This window comes from Parasteatoda tepidariorum, chromosome 2 (assembly GCF_043381705.1).
Source record: "Parasteatoda tepidariorum isolate YZ-2023 chromosome 2, CAS_Ptep_4.0, whole genome shotgun sequence".
Lineage (NCBI taxonomy): Eukaryota > Metazoa > Arthropoda > Arachnida > Araneae > Theridiidae > Parasteatoda > Parasteatoda tepidariorum.
Genome location: NC_092205.1, coordinates 51,867,981 through 51,893,257, shown reverse-complemented (window position 1 = coordinate 51,893,257; position 25,277 = coordinate 51,867,981). Strand labels below are relative to the sequence as shown.

General features: G+C 26.4%; 1 long non-coding RNA gene across 1 annotated transcript in view; it reads left to right on the top strand.

Moving 5' to 3' along the window:
• Positions 1–5,614: 5,614 nt before the first annotated feature.
• The window catches only part of LOC139425001 (uncharacterized), a 144,237-nt gene continuing 124,574 nt past the window's right edge, over positions 5,615–25,277 (top strand). Inside the window, exon 1 of the long non-coding RNA XR_011636152.1 lies at positions 5,615–5,890. This is a non-coding gene — a long non-coding RNA (uncharacterized lncRNA). The remainder of the gene's footprint in view (positions 5,891–25,277) is intronic.

The following is a 25,277-nucleotide window of genomic DNA, read 5'->3' as shown; positions in this document are numbered from 1 at the left end:
ATGAAAATTTAAATTTTGAATTTTTTGCTGCTTACGTTGATTTTTCTCTTACAAGGCAGTATCTGAATATCTGAAATTTCATTTATTCGGGAAAAATCTGAATTTTCCATTACTTTGCATAGATCGTAAAATTTCTATTACTTTCTACATACCTGAAATTTCAGTCATTCCTCATGTAGCTCAAATTTTCCTTACTATGTGTATTGATGTAGAGTACCATTTACGAGTATTGTATACTAAGTGTTAAACTAAGGTTAAAACACACTCTATATTTTTAATTGAAAATATAAATTGTAAAAATAATCTAAACGAGGAATGATTTAAAATTATGTGGATGGAACTGTTTTTCAATTATTATTCAAAAAGTTACAAGAAATTTAGAAAAAAATGCAATATTTATGCCAAAGATCCATTGTGAAAAAGCTGAACAAATGTACATTTCTCTTAATAACTACTGAAGAAATTTCAATAATTTTTAAAAATAGTTTTGGCATTAGTTAAAAATAATCTTTTGTTTCGAGCTTTTACCAGAAGGTGTGGATAACTCCTAAAATTTAACTCAAGGGCTTGGTAAAAGTTCGAAATGAAATCATAATAAAACACATTTCGTTCATTTTTACCAAGTATCTTTGGTTAATCCATAAGTTATGTCGGTAAAACCTAGGATTAACGTGACTCCGGACTTTTACAGTAGCAGATTTCTTTTGCTCTGTTGTTTTATCTCAAACGTTGTTTTCAAATTTTCTTACATACATTCAATTAATCAAACGAATATAGAAAAACATATTATACATTTATTCATATTAGCAAGAAAATAGAAGACTGTTTACTTATCTTATATGTTTACACAAGACTAAATACAAACTTAGCTTATATTTATTTCTGAAAGCTTGAAGAAGTATCAGTTTTTCACCAACACTGTGAGCTTTTAATTTCAAAGGGGTACAGTCTCAAAAATAAATAGTCTTTAAAAGTTGAAAAAAAAATCGATCGTAAAATCTATCGTTTATCTAAACCCGATCGTTTTTAAATTCATAATAATAATTTTATGTAAGAAGATTTTGTTAATATATAAATTGTAACAAAATGAACGATTACTTGGATTTGAAAATTAATAAACTGAACTCGGAAAAAAAATTTTTGACTGAGGAATACATAATGTGTAAATGAGAAATAATTTTATTTGTTAACAAATAAATGTGTAATGATTACTTTGTATTCTATAACAGTTCGAATTGGATACGGTTCTTGCCTCCCTTGAGTCTTTAAGTGCTTTTTTTTTTCTTCAAAAATTTGTTATAAATTAAGATAAATAAGATTAATATCTGGCTGAGTACCTAATCGCATTTTCTAATTTATAAATTTGTTTTTCTAATTTATATATTTCTCTTTTTTTTAAATTTATATATTTCTAATTTATATGTTACCGGCAAAGTATGAAACTCCGGCATTCTATAGAATGCCTAGGTACTGTATATAATGCCGGATGCTTTTAGGCAAGGTATGAAATATGAGAAGCATTACATACTTTCCCTAGGCATTGTATATAATACCTAGGCATTCTATATAATGACAAATGCTATTTAGACGAAGTATGAAAAAAAACTTCTTGATGAGGTTATTAAGTAAATGATGTGCATTTCTCAAAAATAAAAATGTTATTCTGAAAAAATAATGAGAGTGCCATTAAAAAAAATATTCAAAGTGCATAAAGAAAAATGAAAGTTGTACAAAACATAATTTATGCCTTTCTTACTAAGGGAAATAAAAATTTAATGTAAAAAATAAGAAATTAACCTACTTGTTGCAATATGGCATGCTTGAATAACATTTTGAATTACATTTCATTACATTACGAAACGAATCGAAGATGTATTTTACACTTTACCAGTTTCTCATTTGGCTTTCTATAGAATGCCTAGGAAATGTGTGAAATATAAATCGTTTCATACATTGTCGGCTAGTTTAAGGCATTCAGTACAATGCCTAGGCATTCTATAGAATGCCGGATTTCAAACTTTGCCGGTAACATATATAACGCAAACCTTTAAAATGAAGATCTCGAGAGCGATAAATTTTTCTACGCTTAAAATTATTATCTGAAGCCAAAAAAAGTGAATAAAACTACAAAAAAGCACTCAAATTGCAATAACTTTCGAACAAATAGGAATTTCAATGAAAAAAAAGATATTTTAAAGTTGAGAGACATATTTTAAAACTGCTTTAATAGTATGTTAGTGAGATAATTTCATACATTTTTCGCAACTTCACCAAACTCTAATTTTTAGTCAAACTTCTTATAAATACTTCTAAACATAATTTCAAATAGCACCTTTGTTGTTAGTTTACTTCATTGTTTATAGTTTCCTATTCATTTTCTCAATATTTTTAAATTCGTTGTATGAAATAAAAAAAGGCCACCATTTTTTCCCCAAGAAATTGCTTTAGTTACGCCTAGGATCATATTAGGTGTTAAAAGCTCTGGGGGACACATGAATAAAGGACCCTAAAATTAATTATTTTCGATTAAACGGAAATGTTAAAAGAAACTTGTTGATTTTATCATCATTCTGAGACTTTTACATAATTTATTAGAAAATTCCGTTTTTTTTTCTTCTTCTAATAAGCTGAATATATTATGCACATATTTTAAACATTTTCTTTTATGCAGTAAATATCCCTTTTTTGAAAATTATAGGATTGCTTTTGTTACAACATTTATCTAGAAAATACATCTCAGGAAATGTTTTTATTTTTTCAACAAATATTTTTTTTAAATGGTGTTAACTGTCGAAATAGTTTTACTTGTCATTTAAATAATATGAATCACATAAATTAGAAAGATAAATAATGTGACATTATTGGTTTTTATTTTTACTTAAATTTAAACTTCCTTAAATGAAAATGCAAAATAATAATTTTGCATCGATATTTTTACTCATAAGAGTTTTTAGCAGTATACATAAATTTATGTTTGATTTTTGCTACTCTATCACCACCAGCCAAATTCGAACTGAGAATTTCCAGGTTCATTGTAGGATGTTTTAACCACCATAGAGTTTTACACATCTATCCACATTGTAGGATGTTTCAACCACCATAGAGATTTACACTTATGTCCACATTGTAGGATGTTTTAACCAACATAGATTTTAACACATATGTGCACATTGTAGGATGTTTTAACCACCATAGAGATTTACACATATGTCCTTATTGTAGGATGTTTTAACCACCATAAAGTTTAACACATATGTCCTTATTGTAGGATGTTTTAACCACCATAGAGTTTTACACATATGCCCACATTGTAGGATGTTTTAACCACCATAGAGTTTTACACATATGTCCTTATTGTAGGATGCTTTAACCACCATAGAGTTTTACACGTATGCCCATGATCAGTTATGAGTTTTACGCCACAATTTATTTTTACACTAGCTTATGAACATTTATTTTTGCACAACTGATTTATCGGTAAAGCCTTTTAAGTTTAAATGTTTAGTTTTATTACTTAAAAATTACCCCAGAAAGCATGTATCCTTACGGGCAACTTTGCGTCGGAATTTTCTCACGAAAATGTCACGAATTATTGTCAAGAAAATGTTTGTAATAAAAACTTTTTTTTACTAAAGCAAAAACATTGAAGTTTCAAACCTTTCATTCTGAAAGGATTAAAAAATTTTTTTAAAGTTTTTTTTCAAAGTATTGTTACTTTGGTAAAATGGTTACTTAGGTCCGTAATGACGTTTTAGCTAACGTCACACTAGCCGTAGAATCAAATTGAATATCCATTAAAATTTCAAGACATGGTGGATTTTAGCTGAACATACAAGGCTTTGCGAAAAAAAAACTTATAATTACCTAGATTTAAAATTATTTTCACCTTGAGACTAGCTTTATTAAAGGATTTTTTAACTCTTTAATACCTTAAGTCAATCTCGATTTAAGGTTTTTATATAGAAGATTGTTTTCCAAGGTTTTGGATTAGGTTAATATGCGTAGAAAAGAGCAGACTGTCACAAATCTCGTTTTAAGCTTAGAAGGTGTATACATAAACCGCATAACAAACCTTTTTAGGTTTACGTTAAAAGGTTTTTGCTGAGTTAAAATAATCCTTATTTTGCTATCTGGGACCATTCTAACTAGCAATAAAATAGTGCATTTAATTACGTAATAATTGCACTAAAAAAACTTAAAATTGTCTTTTTTTTAAACATTCTCTATTATTATTATCATTTAATTGTGTAAAAACAAGTTCTTCGTATACAAGTATTTTCTGGTGGTTGAAACTTGAACTATTTTTTTTTTCATTTCAGAATTCTTTTTTTCCCCAAAGTTTCATGAATATCGTATACATCATATCCTCCGTCAACCAGAACAGATTCTATGGTGGTTTAAACAGGGTAATTTAAATTAAAACCACACTTAATACGCTACAGCAATTAGCACGAGAAATAATTCCAATGAAACCTTTTACTATTTTGAAGTAGTTATATTTTGTTTTATTATGGTTCGTATAAACTACAATTTAAAGCATTTAGTTATAAGAAGAATAGTAAACAGATTTACGAAAACATTGGGAGAAAGCTTGATCATGGTCGGGTGATGTGTGCAGCATGAAACCTCATTAATGATGTATATTTGTTCGAAAGTTAAACTTTTTATTTTAATAAATTGTTCTTAAATTAGCACATGGTCATATATTATATCATAAAAAATCGTGTTAAGAAAACTCAAAATGGTTTTATTCAAAAGAGGTTTACTAAAAAACATTGTTCTTTTAAATTTTTTTAAATTTAAGAAGTAGCATTTTTTCAAAGTTAAAATGTGCCGAATTTAAAATTATTTAAAAATGCGAAAATTAGTCTACATTACGAACTAAACTGCCGTACGAGAAGTTTATTTTGTTTAAGAGAAAATGTTAAGAAAAATGTAATTTTAAACAGATATTTAGAAGTGTCAAAGCACTCCATTTAAAAAAAAAGTACTAAACGGCATAACGAAATTTTGATTCATAAAATTTTCCCTTAACATTTTCACTTGCATAATGTTTTTTTAAAAAATATATATGGTACTAAATTTTTTATCTGCTCAGATTTTGAATAATTGTAACATAAATTTCATCTATATAACTAAGTCTAAAATGAAAAATAACTAAAAAAAAAATGAGACTTTAAACAATAGTGAATTGACAATCTAGTTTCATGGTTGAAATACAGATACTAAGTTTTAAAAAGGCAACCAACACTTGCAGTGAGTAAAACATAACACCGCTTATTTGAAAATATACGATACCTATTTTTTTAAAAAGTTACAATTGCTATATTAGTTTTAAAAGCTTAACATTTCATCTTTAAGATTTTATTAATTTAAAAAAAAGTGTAGCCAACCTTAGTTTGCTATCGACTTTTCAGAAATTCAACAATTATTTGATTGTTTCCCACCTCTGTACTACCTTCTTTAAGATCTGTAACAAATCTGAAGTGTATTTGAAAACAGACTGGGTATTATTGGAAGAAAAATAGAAGTTTGGCGTTTGTTTGGCGGCATAACACCAAAATTGTGGCGCAGTTTCTCTCTTGGCTACATTTCGTTTTGTTCTACTCCCATCAGAATCTGCTAGCAAGAGGATGAATCAGAAGTGCTCCGACTGTCCATCGACTTAGTGATACGTGCAACGAAGCATTTTCTGGACTGACCACGGATTTCGGGATCAACTTGGGAACTCCCGTTTTTCATCCGGGAAGGTCACGCCCGTTTTAGGGTTAATCGGAACTGGACTATGAATAGCTCTCGCCGCTGTGACCAGATTTTTCGATATGCGGCCGAATGGTTTTGGTTTCGTTTTTGGACTAAATATAAGTTTGGATAGTTAAATTGAAAAGTGGTAAGTTGTATAAACTTTATGTTTTAATTTTTTATTGATTTTTTTTCCAACATTTTTGTGGCTTTTCGCAACATTTTAATTTTTTGCAGTATGGGAAATTTTTAACTCAAAAATATCACTTTTTTAAAAAAATAAATTAAAATATTTTCTTCCTTGTTAGTTTCCTTACAAAAAGACTACTTCAACATTAGTTTTTATGTTTTAATCATAGCTCCTTAGAGATAAAATATCAATCTTCTTTGCTTTAATTTATTAAAAAAATATTTGTTAGCAATATATTATTGAGGATATTTTTATAAAATACAAATTTATCATATGCAAATTTATAACCTAATTTTTTTATTAAATGATATCCTGAAATTTCAGTTTTGTACGAATGCAATCGCATAAATGTATCTTTTTAATTTGAATTTTACTCTTTAATGTTAATTTGTTTTTTTTTTCTCTTTTTTTAAAATTAATTAATCAATTTTAATTAACTATTCCCCTCGCTTTTCATATTTTGAAGACATTAAGCAGTCGTTAAATGTTAAAATAAATTCCTTTAAAAAAATGAGCATGCCTTTTTTCCGGATACGCTTTATTTCAATACTTTTTTTTTCTTTGATTTCAAATGTATGTAAATTCTCGATTGATTCATGGGAATAAATTGAACTATTATTAATTGATCTAGCAAAGAATCAAAAGTCTTAGAATTTTAATTTTTACGCATGCTAGCATAATTTTAAATCTTTGAATAGGTTTTTTCAGTATGTACATTAGGTTTAGATTAACGTAATGGTAAAATTCTGCTTAGAATTTTTAATTTAATAGCTTATACGTATTGAAAATCAATACTCCTCTTAAGCAGTGCGGGGAATGCTTTCCCGTAATATATGCATACAAGTAAAAGTTTTCTTCCACTAATTTTCTTATCATAACGATTTTAACTAATCACAAACCTCGTGAGCTCTGTAGTTTTCGCTGTTTTTAATCCTTTAAACTTATATTATTCTTTTAGAAAAACATTCAGGATACTGCTGTAACTGTTCATATTATCCGCCTGTTTGAAATTAAATATTATATTTTACTCTTTTGCCTACTTGGGCGTTTCACAGAGAAACTTTTTTCCTGATATAGATTATTATCAGTTTTTATCGAGGGGGGAAATTTTGTGAATTATTCCATTGAAAATTATTTATTTTTTTAATTGGTTACGTGGAATTTTTAAAAAGGGCTTAAAGATGCCTATTTTTGATTTACGTTTTTTAGAAGCCATTAAAGGTGCTTTTTTATTCAGGGTTTGTAAAAAGTGCTTAATTTTCTATCTTTTTTAAAGAGATTTTTTTTTCTTTGTCGTATCGATTGTCTTACAAAATTACAAAAAAATGCATGATTTTAACAATTTTCTCTACAATATTTATCGGAAACTAGTTATTTTATCATGATTATGTAAAGTTTTTAAAAATGTTTTTTGAATTTATTGATTTTATGTTGATAAATTAATCTTTAAACGATAGGGAAAAAAAAATAATTTTCATTACTGCACGGTCCTAATTATGATTTTCTTTATTTGGAAAGTGATTAAAAATATTTTTTAAGTGCTTTAAAAGGCGCTTATTTTTTGTTGAAAAATTCTTGATGTACATACATTACATTTAATATGATGCCACATCTTTTTATAGATTGCATGTAAAACTAAGCATAAGATCGAATCTTTTTAAAATACTAAAATACTAATCTTCTTAAAATAAAGCAAGGATTTGACTCTTTTTATGCATAAATTAAATGAATATATGAAAGTGCTAATAATATTTAAAAAATTATTAAATACCTGCGTAGTTATAATAATTCCAACTTACAATTGCAATTCTTAGATGGATATGGAAGAATTGGATGTGGACCGCCACCAAAAATTCTGTCTGACTTAAAAAGTTTATAACACGACAGCTATGTTACAGTTGTTTCCATGCTATAAAACGAGTTGTGAGGTCCAAGTCACGAGAAAAAATGTATAAATCGTAGTAAAATGACGGTTGTTAACGGTTTCGTAAAACTTCAATACCCCGTGAGCTTCTTTCAATTATACTTCATACAAAGCGGCTGTAGCTGTAAAAAATTGAAAGAATTAAAAAAAAAAATGAAGAGTATAATCATACTGTTATATAGAGTTTTTGACTTAGATGCGAATATTGAAAAAAGAAGAGAAGAAAATTTTTCAAATCAAAATTATCAAAAATTATGAAAAATCAAAATTTATCTAAATTATTTTATTGAATTTTTTTCTTCTTTTAAATAATTTTCTTTTTTTTTTAAATAATTTCCTTTTCTTTAAAAATAATTTTCTTTTTTCTTCTTTTTCCATCATTCTGTAATTTTTTCCATGTTTTCTCTACTTTTTGAACTTATTTTATGAGTTCCATATACTTTACTTGCAGCTTATGCGCTGTTAACTAAAACTTATTGATTTTCTTAATTTTCTTGACTTTTTTTCTTTTTGTGCTTTTTGTATATATATATATATATATATATTCCGCATGTTTTACTTGATTTTTTTTTTTTTGCATGAAAATAAAATGTTTTAAAGGAAAAAATTAGCAGAACATTATAGTTGGTCTCAACTACTTCCTCCGCAACAATAAAAATATTTGTATTGTGTGTTAAATTTTTTTTTTTGATTCAAGTGTTTGGTTCAAGATCTCTGTTTTTTTGTTGTTTTTTTTTGTTTTTGTTTTTTCTTCTCTGTTCTATACAATGTTTTACCATAAGGAAATACTAACAATTATAAATTTTGAAAAGGATAACATGTTTTTAAAGGAACTAATTATTCTAATTTTGGCAATTTAAAAGTGGCTTTAACTTTTATATAATATGTACGTACGCAACACAAATAGTCTAACTTTGTACAGTTGTATATGGATACAGGACATGATTTGTTTGTACACTTATTGAAGATTAGTCAGCGTTTTTCAATTTTAATTAAAATTTAATACATTAGTTTTGTAATACTGATTATACTATAGTTTAATTAAATGTTAGCATTAAAAAAAGACTGATAAAAGTTTGAAAGTTTTTTTTTTTCAGATTGATAAAAAAAAATAAGGAACACTGTCTTATTTTTCTGTTGACATTTTACAATAAAAGCAATATCACGGTCGAAGAAATATTAAAAATTATAATTTTTTCAGATTTTCCTGTGAATATGAATAAAATTATTTTTTATGTATTCACTATTGGTACTACACTGTAACAAATTCCGGTGCTAAGGCCGTAGAATTCATCTTACCGTAAAATCCATTTTCTGACCAAAAATATTTTACCGTATTTTTTACAGTGTTATTTACCTAATTAGAATGATTCAGTGACTTTAAGGTTATTATTATTGTAAAAATTACGGTATATCAGATTTTTTTTGTTCTGTCACGACATGTTTCGGTAAAAATGGATTTTACGGTAGAAAGTACTAGGACCTGATTGCCGGTACTTTTTACCGTAATTTGATCTGGAATTTCTTACAGTTTAATATCTTTCAGCCATAGATACGTATTTACTTAGTATTTTTAACAAATGTATTAACTTCATGAGTCACGATTGAAAAAAAGAACGTGTAATTGCCCATGACCATATCCTGATAAAAAAAAATGAACTATATGTTGCAAATAACTATCCGTTATGTTGCAAATCTACTTGCTCCAACAAAGAGGATGAATAAATAGATACGTACAATATTAAAATGTAATTCTGCACAGTTTCATTTTTTGTTAAGTGGTATAGGCGTTAGATCGTAACTAATATAGGAGTTGCGATACAATTGTATTTGGCCGAAAAAAAGTGTAATTTATCAGGAAATAGATTAAATTGTAGTGTGAGAATTCAAATTATTGACCATTATTACAGAAGTCCTTTTCCATTTTATAAATTTTAGCATTCCTAACAAGTGATTTGATGCTTTCAAAATCCACACATGTCTAGAAATTGTAGGTGAAAGATCAAACACGTGTTTAACATCAACTTCAATGTTGTTGTTTTTTTGGATTTGAAGGACAATGTCAGTCCGAGGAACGAAGTAACAATGCGTATCGCCGATTCCATTAATAATAAGAAAAATACAATTTTCATCGGAAACTTGATTGTTATTTATCAACTTTTAAACTACTTTTACAAAAAAAAATTTGCTTGAGATTTGGGAACTTAGTATCTAATATTATATTTCCGACGCAATTTAACATTAGTGATTGAGTTCAAAAAAATTGCTTAGCGTTTTGTAATAGCGGAATGGTATCGAAATGTATTAATTAAAAATTTTTATTGACAAAAATTTTTTTATTCTTTATTGGCAAAAAATTTATTAATTAACAAAAGATGTCATTATTTTTAAAATTTTGGCGAAGTATAGAATGTAGCCAATTTTTGCATTTTTCTTTTAAAAAATATATGTTCGTATCATCGAAACGGTTTGAGTATTTTAAAGAGTGAGGAAACGGGAGAAATATTATTGTGTATTTGTGATATTTTCATATTGACCGTTAGCTCGCTGTCAAGAAAATTTTATTTTCTTCATTTTTAAAATATGCTTATGTTTTATTAAAAAAAATTGTCTGTAAATAGGATTAAAATATTTAAAAAAATTTAGATTGTATAGACGTATAATGGTTAGAATGGACTGAAGATTATTTTATTATGGAAAATTTCGCGTAATTGCATCATTTCAATGATGTTTGACTTGAACTTTGAATTACAAATGCCTTGCATTTTCCTTTTTTTAATTTTTTATTTTTTTTAAAGTTTTTATTTTTTAAGGTTATTAAACATTTTCAATTACGTATTTCACTGATGTTTGATTTCTTTTCCTTTTTTGTTAAACATTTTCAATTACGTACAGAGATTATGGATTTCTGTGAGACTTAAGACTCTAATATCGAGAACTTTTATGTTGATTTGATGAACAAGTTTTTTTAAAATAGCATTTAACGCAAGCATTCCAATTATTTACTTAATAAAAAAGTATCACTTTTTAAAAAAAAAACATTTTTATTACGATATTTTGTTTTACTTTAAACGTAATAAAAAATCGTTAGTTAGGTCGACGTAATTTATTGTTTACAGAATTTTAATAATCATGGGTAACGCAATTTTATGTTTTTTTACTCCTTTTCTAGGATACAAACAAAGATTTTTATTGCTTCGAACTTAAGTTAGAATCTGTTACTGGTTTTAGGTTTTAGTAATTCAAAACTGAACATAAACTTTTTTTGTAAGGAGTTATAAAAACACTAACATTTTACAATCACAAACAATTTTATAAGTTACAAAAAGCATTTTTTATTACACTTTTTAATGATTTTTTAAATATTTAAAATGAACAAAGCTTTTCAACACATAATTTTTAATTTACTTTTGATTATAGTTAAATCTTTCTATGCGTTTTTCGTGTCTTTAAAAAAAAATCAAAAAATCAAAATTGTTCAATTTTTTTTTGTCTACCTGAAAATAAAGTTGAGATTAGGAATACATTCGGCACTGAGTAATTGTTTTCTTTATTTTTACATTCATTAATACTATATTATTTGGTTTAATTTGGCTTCGTTTGATGAATATTTAAATGGTTCGTTTATAATTTTTTAATTTAAAAAATGGTTTGCTGTTGAATTTGTTAGCACTTTATCGAAAAAAATTAAAACCTAAAGTTTACCCTTCTTTTATTTATTTGTTATTAATTTTTCTCTGATAAATGTATTAATTATTTAAGGTATTATTTAGGATAAAAGTTTGTAGGGGAAAAATAAATAAATAAATAATTAAACTTATAGATAATCGAGACGGTTTAAATATTTTAGTTACTAGTCTATTGTATTTACGTTTTTATATTTGATAAACTAATTTATTATAACAAAAAAGAAGAACGAAAGATTTGTACGCCATATACTACTACAAGTACACCGTCTACAACGTACAAACAAAGCAAAACATTTTCTATACATTACAACGAAAACAAAAAAAAGAATAATTATCAAAATATAATTATTTATATGGTATTTTCATAAATACTTCAAAATGTATTTCGATTTTACGTAGATTCCCTTCTTTATATAAAAAAATATATAAATAAAAATTGGAAAATAATTTTAAGATTGGGTGCATCAGAAGTTTTATTTAAATTTATAAAAATATTTTACATATGGAAAAAGTACTTCAATTCTTTTATTGTGAAATCAAACTTTAAAATAGAATGTTTAAAGAAAAGTTTGTGTGAGTTGGTAAGAAATATATTATAGTAAACATTCTTTTATATCGTTCTAATCTCAATTAGTTTAAAAAAAAAAAAAAAAAAAAAAAAAAAAAAAAAAAAAAAAANGTATGTTTTTTTTTTTTTTTTTTTTTTTTTTAAAAAAAAAAGAACTACATTGTCGGGTGCAGCGAATGGGATGCTGCATAACTTCACAGTTTGTACAGACAATGTAAACTAAGGGCGTATGCCTTGTTCTTTCAAAGCCGGTTCCATATATTCTTAGTGTCAAGGTCATTTATTTCATCAAGATTTACCTCCACAGACGTCTTTTCCTTTTTTGTTGAAGAATATGCCATTGTTTCTATAAAAGTTTAAACACCCTTAGGCATTCCTTCCCACATCACCGATTATTTCGAACTTTACCCTTTGATCCAAGATAAAATTCGAACATTTGTTCCTTTTTATTATTGGCCTGAACTTGTTGTTGAATGTCTTCTTAAACAGAAAGGGATAATGTATTTAATTACTGTATGCAACAGGTATGTTTTGACTTGAAAAATAAGTTCTTGTTTGTTTAAAAAAATTCTTTTTGAATAAATTTAATGAATCGCATCTTTTTTTTTCTTTTAGCTCCGAAGTCTTGTCATAATTTTTTTTTAAAAATTACATCGCATGCTATTTTGATATGAACTTTCTCATTTAATGAAAAAAAGGTTGGATAAAATGGCATGATTACTTAACATTTATAAATGCATGATTACTTAACATTTATAAAATTTTGATTCTAAAATATTTATTATTTTTTTTACAATTTTAGAATAATGACTTTTTTATACATGTAATGTAGTTGAGGAGCTAGGCTACCAGCAATGTCAACCGTCATATATCTTGAAAAAAAATAGAGTACCTCTAAATGGGATCGTGTTAACATGTCTTGTAATGCTAGTAAATTGGAATTGAATAATTGTAGTGGTAGCTACGCAACAATATATATTTTAGGGAAAACGAAATTTAACTTAAGGATTCATAACTCTTCGGCCGAGATGCCAAATGTGAATGCGAAAGTTTCAGAAGAATTTTTTGTGATTTAAATAAATTCTAACGAGGCTTATAAATTTTAACAAATAAAATCTAATTTTATTCTCAAATTTGAAACAGGTTAAAAAAAAGCATGTAGTTTTAAAAACAAATATAGTGCAAAGATTTATTTAAAAAACAAAAGGTAAGATTTATACGTCATCTGAAGCATTACAATTGTTTTTTTGACAGAAATATTTAATTTTATTAAGAAAATTTTTTAGCAATTATTTTAATATTTGTTCCCACTAATGTTTTATAAGTATAATATAATACATATTTAAGTTATAATTTTACAATAATCTAAGTTAATTTTAATAACCTAATGTTACTTTTAGGTTATAGGTTTAGTTTTCACAGAATCTATGAATTTTGTTTCAATAGACATTATTTTTTGCAACGTTATGTCCCTCAGAAGCTCAATTATTTAACCCTTTGTTTCTGAAAGGTCGTATACCACTTATTTTAACTAATTTTTCTTTTATTCTTATGTCTGACAGAAAATTATTTTTATTTATCGATTCATTTACTGGCAATAGTAACACGTATTTTATGAAATATACCGTATTTTTAATTTGACCATTTAATTTGGTAGCTAAATAATCGGTGAGCTAAAAATAATAGGAATATTATCGAAAGGAGGTGAATAATTATCTAGATAAAGATTTAAAATCGTCTTGATCAGTCCATCATTAATTAATTTGTTAATTTAATTTTACTAATGTTTTGCCCGGTTTTACAACTCGTCATATAGTCTTTTCTTACTGCTCAATCTTTCTTACCAATCAATCGAAATGATTATATACACATTAATTTCAGAGGAAAAAATTATTTATAAATTTAAAAATTATTTATAAATTTTATTCTTTTAAAAATAAGAATTTATTTAAAACTGCAGTTTCTGCCCCAGTTTTTCTTTGTTGAAAAGCGACAAAAGAACTAGCTTCTATTTTAAGTATATTTTTCTTTCAGTCAGAAGTTAAATTCTAATAGAGATAAGTTGATTTTCTTTAAGATTATTTAAATAAGAAAAAAGATGAAATATATTTCACATTTCGCACAATTCACAAAGTTCCTAGGTACCTAAATTATAATAACATTTCTTTCGGTGAAAAAATTTAGAATTTTTTTTTACTTATTTAGAAATAACTTTAAAACTACAGTTTCTACCCAAAACATATTGCCAATTTCCCTTTGTTGGGAAGCGACGAAAGAACTGACTTTATATATATTTCTTTCAAGTCCTAATAGTTGAATTTCATTAAGAGAATAGTTGATTTTCGTTAAGATTATTTCTATTGGAAATAAGTAGAAATTTGTTTGACATTTTTTCATAACCTACTAAGTTTCCAGTGGATAGGTACCTGAATTCTTATAATGTTCTAATCAAGTCTATGAATTTAAGCAGAGAACTTAACACATTTTAGTCTGAACACAATTTAGTGTGAACACATTTTAGTCTGGTGTTGATCACGGAAGTTGACTCGATAATCGAAAAATTTTCGATAGTCGAATATCTTCAAAACATCATTCAGATCTCTGTAATAACAAACAATATATTATGTAAATAATGCTGAAAAAGTCAAAATATTATTATTTTCAAAATTTATTTTATTTTTATTTTTCAACTATTCGTTTATTATTTTGGGGGATATTATTATAAACGAGATTTCTTTTCTCCTTAAAACAATAAAAGTTCTGTTTTTCCCTAAATTATTACGCATTAAAAATAATGAAGATTTTTAAGATTTAAAAAAAATAAGTTTGATAACATATAAGAAAGCTAAAATAACAAATAAATTCTTTAATGTAAAGAAATTCTGCTTTTAAACTTAATGCTGCTTGTTTTCTCGTGATTTCCAAAACATACTATTACTAATAATGTTTATTAGATGTCTTTTATTCTAAAGAATTAGTAAAATGGTAGTCCACAATTTAAATAAATCTGAAGACTTATATGAGGCATAGAACATTTATTTTTGCTTAAATAATGGAAGATCGTAAAACAATAAAACAGATAGCATCATTTATACGTGATTCTTTAATTAATGATATTGTTTTTTAACTGCATTTCATTTTTACAAATAACAGACAAGGAAATCATTGTAATGTTCTTTTTATTTATATTTATGTTTAGAGAATGTTATTCCATGCAAGATAGCAAATAGCTAGAAATATTGTTTTTTGTTTTATTTCTTAAAATTTAAATCCATTCTAATAATTGTAATATGAGTTAAAACTTAAACTTTAATTCGATTGAACAATTTAAAATATTATCCATTTTTTCCTAGTTTTATTTCTAAAAATCGTATAATATCAAAAGTTTATTTTTAAATTGCGTAACTGTTTGAATTTCCTGGTTTCCTTTTTAAAAAAAATCACTATCATTAGTTCGCTTTATATTCAGGTTTCATTAAACGAGATCTCAGATTTGTATGTAAGTTATTATTCTAACAAAATTTGTTTTTCTTATTAAAATTTTGTTTCAGCATTTCGAAAGAAAGCATTTATTTATTTTAAATGTATTGCATTCAACTTACGCATCTACTGAGATAAGTTAGATTAGTTTTAAAATTTTAGGAACACAAAAATCTTAGGGATTATTAAATTTGGAAAAAAGTAATTCAAAAGATTTGAATTACGACATTATGAACTGTTTATTGTTACTGAGACATTTTTTTTTATTTAGTTGTTGTTCGTTAGATGCAGATATATTTTAAATGTAAACCACCTCTTTGTAATGAATACTCGAATGTAAAAACAATCAGTTAATAAAATTCACTTAATAATGTAAGTTTGTAGAGTTTAAAATTGAATGGATGTATTTTGATGTATATTTCTTTAAAAAAAACGAAAATATTATTTTTTTTAAAAAATATTAACTGTAATCTGTAAAAATTTATTCACATTATAAAGAAAGAACGTTTCGTTTAAAATAACTACAATTTATAGATTGTAGTTTTCAAAAGGTAATAAAAAATAATTTTGTGAATTTGTGTTTTCTTCAATTTTACCGACTATATTATACAAACATAAAGTTATAAAACTATTCAATTTAATCATAATATTTTCCATAGCGCTTTTTTCTTCTCTTTCGAGTTCATAATGTATGGCGAAAGGTTTTTGTTTCATTATTCATATTAAAACATGTTGTGTGTTGTTTAACTGTTTCTCAAAGTTTTATTTTAAAATTTGGGTTTCTGAAAAGTCTTTTTATTCTCATTTTCTCCTCACTTATCATCTGATTAAAAAAAATTTCTAGCATCATGTTTTTTTTCTTCCTGATTTTCAAACCCTTATTGCAAAATTTGAGTTTCTGAAAAGATTTTACTTTCAATACTTTTCTCCACTATGAAAATTTAATTTATTATCTTCACACTTATCATCTGAATAAATTTGCTTTTCTAACATCATGTTTTTTGTTTCTTTTTTTCAAACCTCTATTTTAAAATTTCGGTTCCTAAATTTTTTTTAATTCTTTTTTCGACTGTGAAAAATTAGTTTTTATTATCTTCATTACTTATCACCTGAATACATTTTCTTCTCTAGTATCAAGATTTTACTGTTTTTCAAAACTATATTTTGAAATTTGAGTTTCTGAAATGTTCTTTATTTTTAATTCTTTTTGCCCCGCGGAAACTTAATTTATCATCTGCACACTTATCAGCTCGATAAATTTTCTTTTACAGCATTTTTTTTATATTTTAAAATTTAGGTTTCTGAAAGGCTCTTTATTTTTAATTCTTTTTCACTATTTTTAATTCTTTTTCCTCTGTGAAAACTTAATTTATTGTTTTTACACTTAACAGCTCAATAAATTTTCTTTTCTACCATCGTGTTAATATTTTAAAAATTGGGGTTCTGAAAAATTCTTTATTTTTAATCCTTTTTCCTCTGTGAAAACATAATTTATTATTTTCACACTTAACAGCTCAATAAATTTTCTTTTCTACCATCATGTTAATATTTTAAAATTTGAGTTTCTGAAAAATCCTTTATTCTTAATCCTTTTTCTTCTGTGAAAACTTTATTTATTATCTTAACACGATGGTAAAAAAGAAAATTTATTGAGCTGTTCAGTGTGAATATTTTAAAATTTGGGTTTCGGAAAAATTCTTTATCTTTAATCCTTTTTCCTCTGTGAAAACTTAATTTATTATCTTCACACTGAACAGCTCAATAAATTTTCTTTTCTACCATCGTGTTAATATTTTAAAATTTGGATTTCTGAAAAATTCTTTGTTTTTAATTCTTTTTCCTCAGAGAAAACGTAATTTATTATCTTTACACTTATCTGCTCAATAAATTTTCTTTTTTACCATATTGTTAATATTTTAAAATTTGGATTTCTGAAAAATTCTTTATTTTTAATCCTTTTTCCTCTGTGAAAACATAATTTATTATCTTCACACTTAACAGCTCAATAAATTTTCTTTTTTAGCATTGTGTTTTTCTCTTGAGTTTCTTTTTTTTTCTTTCATTTTTCCTTTTTTTTAATTTTAATTATTTCAAAACTATATCTATTTATATTTTTGCGGCATAAATTCAAGGCAGGGACTGCATCACCATGTTTTAGTTAAGACGTAAATTATCGTATTTATTATTAATATTATTAATACCCCAACATATTATTAATAACTCAGCATATTATTAATAACTCAAAATTTCCAAAAGGGAGAAAGCTAATCTGCCTTTGACAAGATTCTGGTATAAGAATCATATCCATTGAGATGTTTTATTTTCTTTACATTTCCCATTAATTTAAAAAAAAAACTCCATTTGAAATTGCAGCAAGTTACATTCACAAATATTTGTTAAACCTTAAATACCAAAAATATTAGCTAATTAAAACTTTTAATATTCACTCATTTTTTTCTTTCCTTCATGAAAGAAAGAAAAAGAAAAATATTAGGTTTTTTTTTTCTCAAATAACGAATGAGTATAAAATTGAGTTCCTGAAAAAATATCTTTTTTATTTTAACATTTTCTTTTCTTTCTTTTTTTTTCGTTGCAAAAACTTACTTTATTATTTCCAAACTTTTCATCTTGATGCAGTTTCCTTTTTGAAGATCTTAAGGTGATTTTCCTTTATTGTTTCTAGTTTTTTTTTCAACTCTCTTTTGTTTTCTTTTTTTTCTCTTCAATTTCTTCGGCAAGGAATTGAAAGCCTGGACTTCATCATCACGTTTAAGTTGGGCGGAAAATATGAAAGAAGCGGTATAATATCAGTGATAATCGCTAGTAGAGAATAAAAAACGAATCTGTTTTTGACAAGGCAATAGGATTGAGAAACTTATTTATTGGGTCGTTTTTCTCTTTAAATTTGTTACTATATTAAAAGAAATTCTCGTTTGAAAATCAAAGCAAAGTATGATGACTCGCCTGAAATAAAATTTTGAATTTAAATATCACAAGGCAAGTTTTGAATAAAGCAAACGACGTAGCTTTTATTTTGATTTGAATAAAATAAGTAAGTGGCTTATCACAAAGTTTCACAATTGAATTTAATCTATTGAGACCCAGCGTCCAACATGTTGCACAATATTTGGCACAATTTTAACGCTTAAGAAATAACTCGTATAATTTTTTTGTGTTTCTATGCTTTCACATAGCGATTGTCTAGATAAAATAAAGTTTTCATCCTCTTTAATTGAAATTTTTTAATTCGACGAATTTTAAGAAAAATAAAATTTTTTATTCTAGTTATCTTTCGGACACTCTTATGGGGTGTAAATATCTTATCATTTGAGTCTTTGGGATTTTGTTTAATAATTAAATTGGTTAGAAATACAATATCCAACGATGTGTATGAAAAAGCTAAAAATTAAGAATATTTTTTCCGTGTGATAATTGAAAATAATTTAAGATATTAATTAAATTTAATTAGTTAGATTGTTAAGATAAATTTTCGATCGTATTTCTTTCTTCTAAGATAATAAAATTTGCACTTTTCGCTATTTTCTAAAGCTTTGATTTTAAGAAGAGAGCCGTTTATTTAGTTTAAGTACCTATTCCATTTTAATAAGTATAAGTAAGAAATGCCTTTGCTTCTGGCACCTAAAAATATGTTTTGTATGTTATGACGTTTCAAAACGTTCTGGTATTGCATTTCAGAGTGTTGTAAGAGTTAATTTATTTTTAATTTAAGAGCCGCGGTGGCTCACGGGATAGAGCGTTCGGCTCTCAATGAGGTGACCCAGATTCGAATCTGCGGTGACTAGTACGAACTCTGATCCCGGTGAGCATTGATCACAGTGCTGTCGTAAAATATTCTCAGTGGTAAACGGATCATGAGTTGGAATCCCCTTGCCGTCGGGATAACTGTTGGAGATTCTCGTGGTTTTCCTCTCCATGAAACACAAATGCTGGTTAGTTCCATCAAAATGCCCTCCGCTAAGGCTAGTTTCTGCTGATCCTTTATAGACGAGTTTCCTTGTATTCTGGGTTCATCTCTTAGTTACAATGCTACACAAGGCTTTGATAGTTATAAGTTAGAAAAGTGGTCTACAATTGTGTAATATTTTAGTAGTTGCGTAAGCTTTGTTGTTTTTGAAATTTTTAACCCATATATCACTACCGATTCTTTCTGAACGTTAATTTTCCACTATTACAATAAATAAACAATTACCAAATAATTCAATATAGCGCTTTATATCGAAATCGAGTATGTTAGCTCATAACAAAACATAAATGTTACTATATAATCTTTTAAATTCGAAGTAAAACTACAATTATTTAAATATTTTCGTAGTTTCATAAACTTGGGCATATGGAAAAAAATTAAAAAAAAATTAAAAAAAACACATTTGACCAAACATAAGTTTTTTTTTCTTCTAAAAAATATTTGTTATTTTTATTTCGATGCATATTTCAAAACTTTCTATATTTTCTTCTATTTTGCTCAGATTACAAATTACCATAATCACCTTAAAAAAATCATTTGATTTTTTCCCCATCCAATATTCAATAACAGCAATCAGACCGTCTGGATAAACACTTATCACGAAATTAATCAAACCAAATTTGTTTATGTTACATGCTGAAATAAATCATAGTCGAACACAAATCATAGTGAATAATTTCCATGTTTTATCCTGATTCTATAATAGATAATTACCTGTTTATCTAAAAAAAAAAAAAATGCGAGCAAATTCTGCTTTCGCTCTCAAATATTAATCCGCCCCAAATTGTGGATTGATCAAAGTTTAAGCATATAATATGTCGCTAGAGGCGTGTCTTTACATGTATTCCACAGCCACGACAACACGAAATCTTTAACCATGTGAATTGGAAAACAGAATTAAAAAGTAGGCACGATATTCATCATCGATTTCCCAAGGCAAATAAAACAGGAGTTTTCGCATATGAAATAAAAGGGGTGGTAACGAAATTTCTGATTTTCTTTATAAATTGATTTTTGCAAAATTGTATCAATTATATTTCAAATGTACACACATTTGTATAAATTTTCTTGCGAATATTTACATTTGTATGAATTATTTTACAATTGTATCAATTATATTACGAATATGCCGACCAACCTGTGTGGGGGTCAGGGAACTGGCCTTGCATCAGAAAGGTTCTGGGTTCGAATCCCGGGCAAGGCATGGATGTTCTTTCCTTCTCTGTACTATCTGTTCTTATTGTGGGAGCAACGTTGACCCACCTAATATGGTGTCCCTGAAAGAGTGATCAGCAAATCTGCCCTTCAGATGCCTGTATGATGCCTGTATGACCGGCCTTCAGATGCCTCCAGGTGGGCATTGGAAATACATATATTTATATAAATTACGAATATACACATTGAACACATTCATATTAATTTTATTACGAATAGGAACATATGTATAAATTGTATTATAACTGTATCAATTATAATTACGAAATATATACAAATATCAATAAATTGACACATGTGTATAATAATAACAAATTGATATTGTCAAGAATCCGGACAATTATTCAAAACTGGCGTTTACGTTTTATGCATAGTAATTTGTATTTAATTTTAAATGCATAACAGGGATACCACCTTCAAAAAAGCTGAAATTCATATATTTTTTTTTTTAAGTATGGCTCTTAATTTTTTGCTATATTCTTAAATTTGTAAACATTCCCTTAAATTTACTATATATATATTTAACGATTTGAAAATAAACCCTAAATTTGTATTGTAAGACCTAACTTAAATAATTTGTCTGCAATTAAATTCAAAGCAATATTTGATCTTTTTATAAATTATAATTTAAAAGTTATAATAAAATAAAATTTAATAGTCATTTCAATGCATAGAAACTATAATTTATTGAGTTTCAATTAATTTCTTATTTTGAGGTTTCATGTTTAAAACCTTAAAATTATATTTATTTATTTTAATAAAGATGTTTTTTCTATTTTCGTTAAATATATACTGTCTCATATTATTTATATATAGTCTCCAGATTTCTTTTGTCTTTCTGTTTTCTTTTTTATCCTTTTTTTTGTTTTGTTTATATCTTCGTTTTCTTGCGAGATTTAGTTCAATCATAATTTAGTTGGGTTAACTTATATGTGTTAGAACTTAGACTTTTCAGTCTTAAATTTAGAGCTGTGTAGTCTATTTCGGCTCTTTTCTATTACTGAATACATAAATAAAAGTATAAGTTTGTATGAATGTATATACTTTGAGAACTTAACTGGATCAGAGCTTGTTCTTAGTAAATTTTCACAACCGTCAACTTGCCGACTGTAATGCATTATCGGAAATATGTTAATCCTTTGCTACAGATTAAACTTGCCTTAATATCTTTTGAATAGCTTTACCGGCTGGTACAACGTATTTCCTTCAAAATGCTAATATTTTTTGTGTTCATTTTGCGTTATCTTTCATCACTCTACCTTGAATTGCAAACCTGAAAATGACGTAATCGTAGGTAAATCGTGGCATTTGTCGATTCAGAAGCCAATCAGATTCGACTCACACCCGTGACGTCGTTTACAGGTATCCAATTAATCCGTTTTTAATCACATGGTTAAACATAATCACTGCGCAATATGTAAAAAAATTCAAAAAGAAATTTTTTTTAAGTGTTTGTTGTTATGAAAAAATCATTGTTAAAAATATTTATATCTTTTTATTTCAAATGCAATTCAAATGAACTATCCGCTTCGCTTGATAATGGAATAAATAAAGAGAAAAGGAATTGAATTTACGATATTTTATTTTAATATGAAACTTTGTTGAATGTGTTAGCACAAGCTATATTAAAGTTGCGTAAATTCATAGCAATGCGATAGGTTAATTATTATGAGTGTATTCAAAAATGAACTGCAAAAATGAACCAAGCTGTTGTTTTAGGTAGTTAAAAATACAAAGCATTTACAAAAAGGTTATTGTAAGCTGAAAAACATGAAATGTTCACTAAATCTATAAGTCTACATACAAAGAAAGTCACTAAAAGAAATAATATAAAGAAAGAAAAAAAACTATTACAAAATAGAGAAAAATGAACTAAAAATAGAGAATATAATAAGCTGATTATATACTCTATAGAAATAACCGTATTTCATTGATTTCTAGTTAGCACATAGCATTTTGCTAATTAATGTGTACAATAACATTTTACTATTTATTAGTGCTAAATCGATGGTTAATGGGAAAAGTACACTAAAAGATTCCAGATCAAATTACGGCAAGGGTGCCAGTACTTTTTACGGTAAAATTCATTTCAACGGGAACATGTTACAGAACAAAATATCTGATAAATTGCAATTTTTACAGGAACAATTACCCTAAATTCACTGAATTACTCTCATTAAATAAGTATTACTGTAAAAATCGAGGTATAATATTTTATGTTTAAAAGGGATTTAATGGTTGATACACCCAAAGCGCCTGTACTTAATACCTTTATTTGATCCAGTATTTTCTACAATGTATATATTATTGGAAAATTTTTCTAAATTTACCTGAGCAATATTTGTTAGTGAATATATTGTTTTCAGTTAAAATTATCGTATTCAATAAACAACTTCTACGGAGGGAATCGCCTTGCAACTTATTTCAATTTGTGAATGATCCCTTAATCTGAACTCGGAAATTTTGCTGTCCACTTTTAATGTTCAATATTTATTTCCCGCGTTTTACAAACGGAATTTACTTTGGTTTATAGGACTCATATTTTTTCTGTGGGTGTTTGTCAAGTAGGTGGCGTGTGACATGTTATGTTGTCTTGGGTGACATCGCATTCGCACGCAAATTTGCGTTACGATCGTCGTTTTTTATTTGCGTAATTTCGTGCTGTCTTGAAATTTTTTACGGATTCTTGTAGTGGAGAATCTCAACTGTCGAGTAAAGTTATTAATGCGTTAAGATACTTGTAATTAGATGATATTCTAGGAATAGTTTCCTATGTGATTAAAATTTAAATAACCCCGAATTTTGGATTTAAGAATGGAAATATATTTTTAGTTTTATTCCTTTAGTAATATTAAAAAAGCGACTACTTTTTAAAAAAAAAATGTTTTTCCCATAGCAGTTTATTGATTATTTTCTGAGCTTCACTTTAATCGGAAATGAAATACACCGTAAAATGTTCCTGATCAAATTACGGCATTAAGTCCCGGCACTTTGATGCAATCAATATCCAATTTTACCATAAAATATTGCCCTGTAACCTTTACAGTAATGTTTATTTACCTCGGTTTTCTCCAGTCTCAAGTCATATCCATTAAATGACTTTAAAAAAGGTACTACTTAATAAAGGTAATATTTTTCTCGAAACAGTTACTTGATTATTTTCTGTGTTCCAATTTAAGCAGTGACGAAATACACTGTAAAAAATTCCTGATCAAATTACGATATTATGTCCTGGCACGTACGGTAAAACATCCGTAAAATCCATTTTTACCGTAAAATATTATACCGTGATTTTCACAGTAATATTTATTTAATTAAAGGAATTCAGTGATTTTTTTGGTAATTATTATTGTAAAATTACAACATATTAGGTTTTTATTTTTATTTTATAGTTTGTTCCGGTAAAAATGGATAATAGTATATTACAGTATCTTAATATATTACATATTGTATATTGCAGTGTAGAATTTTATTAAATTAAAGGCAATTAAAATATCTGTTTGCCTTACATTTAAAAAAAGGTATAAGAAAGAAACTCAAACATTTATGAAACATGACATATTTGGTGTTATTTATTTAATTTGATATTGAAGTAAGCACATTTTTAAACATAAAAATTATGTTGTATAAAAACAAAACTCCCGTTGTTTCTGAAAATTTTTTTCCTTGTGGAGGAAAAGGTATTCTATTTATGTTTTAGTTAATTATAGAGTTAAAATAATTTTTTCTGGTATTGTATACATATAAACAATTTAAAGATATACATATATCTAACCTTGTATGGACCAAAGGCCCCCATTGGAGGATATGATTATATTTTTAGTAAGTTTTTTGTTATTATTTTCGGTAGTTTTTCTTCTACTGTGAATCGAATTTATTACTTAATGTACCAAGTGGGGTTATAAGTGAAACTTATTATTTATTTTCTAAACTGAGCTGAAAAAACTCAATCTTTTAATCCAGGATAAGTTTTTCTTACCAAATTAAAAAGTGGCGTTAATTGATCGATTACAAATCGATATGCAAAAAAAAAAAGCATCTGATTTAATTATGTAATATTACATAATTTTGTTGATATAAACAAAAAGTAGACAAAAAAGGGAAGACTTAAAACCAGGGTTGGCAAGTTTTCGACACGTGACGGTTTTTACCGGTTTATACCATGGTTTTTACCGTCATGTCATAAACCCCACTGTCAAAAACGTCGAAAACTGTCAAAAACCCATAGNAATTTTTTACAGATTCTTGTAGTGGAGAATCTCAACCGTTGCCATTAAAGAGTGAAGTTATTAATGGATTAAGATACTTGTAATTAGATGATATTCTAGAATTAATTTCCTACGTGATTAAATTTTAAATAACCCCGTCTTTTGTATTTAAGAATCGAAATATATTTTTTAATTATATTCCTTTAGCAATATTAAAAAGGCGACTATTTTTTTAAAATAATGTTTTTCTCATAGCAGTTTATTGATTATTTTCTG